General features: G+C 50.6%; 1 pseudogene; it reads left to right on the top strand.

Annotated features, from left to right (window-relative positions):
• The first annotated feature begins 274 nt into the window (after window positions 1-274).
• On the top strand, window positions 275-1,075 carry LOC113224420 (annotated as a pseudogene).
• The last annotated feature ends 576 nt before the right edge of the window (window positions 1,076-1,651 follow it).

Raw genomic sequence — 1,651 nt, 5'->3', positions numbered from 1 at the left:
TGGTAGATGTTGCTAAAAGTATTTGTGACATGAATCCTCCTGTTAACTGTGTTAACACTAAGTGCACCCCAAGAGTCCTCCATCCCATCAAGTATCTCACCCCAGACAGTCATGGGGAGATGGGAGCAGGGATCCGGAGGGTTGAGGGAGTCTGGAATGGAACCGACCCCCTCTGCCAGCCTGGCCTGGTCCAGGGAGATTTGGGTCCCAGAAGCGTGGGTTCTAATGGGCCTCCTCCTGTGTCCTGGACCTCACCTGCATTTTTCGGTCACAGGTGCTCACTCTCTTTGCTTCGACTTCATTGTAAAATCATGGTCCAGACTGGGGCAGCCCTGGTGTGAAGTGCGGGTCTTCATGAATAAAAATCTTTTCCTTCAGTACAACAGTGACAGCAACATGGTCAAGCCTCTGGGTCTCCTGGAGAAGAAGGTAAATGCCACCAGCACGTGGGGAGAATTGACCCAAACGCTGGGAGAAGTGGGTCGAGACCTCACGGTGCTCCTTCTTGATATCAAACCCCAGATAAAGACCAGTGGTAAGTGTGGAATGGGGTGGGGAAACAGAGGCAGGCAGCAAGAGAGGGGAGGGAAGAGCACAGGTGGGGAGGGGCTTTAGGTGTATTTGTGTATTGATCATTGGCCCAACCATAGAGACACATGGGACCCAATGGGCAGGAAAGGGCAAGTCAGGGCAGAAAGAATACAGGCCCCTAAATATGCAGAGAAACACTTGACCTGTTGGAAGACGATGGACCTCTCAGAAGTGGAGGATGATGGCTTTGTGTCTGGATTGCAGGTCCTTCCACGCTGCAGGTCAAGATGTTTTGTCAACGTAAAGCAGAACGATGCCCTGGTACGTCCTGGCAATCTGCCACCAACGGAGAGAAATCTCTCCCCTTTGACATGATGAAAATGACCTGGACAGTAATTAATCATGAAGCCAGTAAGATCAAGGAGACATGGAAGAAAGAGGGCCGGAAAAGTATTTCAGGAAGCTCTCAGTGGGAGACTGCGATCACTGGCTTAGGGAATTCTTAGGGCACTGGGAGGCGATGCCAGAACCGACAGGTAACTGAGCCGGGCGGGAGAATGAGGCAGCTCCCTTTAAAGATCAAAAGTCTTCCCTGTGTGGGTGTCAGCGTGTGTGCAATAGAAAATTTGATTGACTTCTCCGTGGGCTTCCAGACTGGAGAGTCAGTGACGGCCATGAGGATTTCCCACCATCCTCCCTTTCCCATCCCATTTTCCACTACCCTCAGTTGTTCCAGGGTGAAGAATTTGGGCAGTGCCCACACCCACGCTGTTGGACATTTCACCATACCAGTGAGGGCGTATGTGTCCATGCCCAGCTTTCTGCCTGTTACTCTCCACAATGTGCCACGAATGTCCCTTCCACTTCCTCAGTGTAGAAACCCCTTCCCATTAACCAATGATCCAGTAACCAATGACCCACCACTAAATGGTCCCAAGTCTATCATCCAGGCCTTCTCTTCCTCTATTGTAATTACCCTTCCACCAGCTCTAATGCCACTTCTTAGGAAGTCTTCCCCACCTTCCCGACACAGAATTAAGCACCACCCATTGTGTCACCCTCCAAACAGTTCTAACCACAGTAATCATGTGAAATTGTGTGGTAATCAGATGGGCATTTG

Source organism: Piliocolobus tephrosceles, unplaced genomic scaffold, assembly GCF_002776525.5.
Source record: "Piliocolobus tephrosceles isolate RC106 unplaced genomic scaffold, ASM277652v3 unscaffolded_44693, whole genome shotgun sequence".
NCBI lineage: Eukaryota > Metazoa > Chordata > Mammalia > Primates > Cercopithecidae > Piliocolobus > Piliocolobus tephrosceles.
This window is presented reverse-complemented; position numbering and strand designations above follow the sequence as displayed.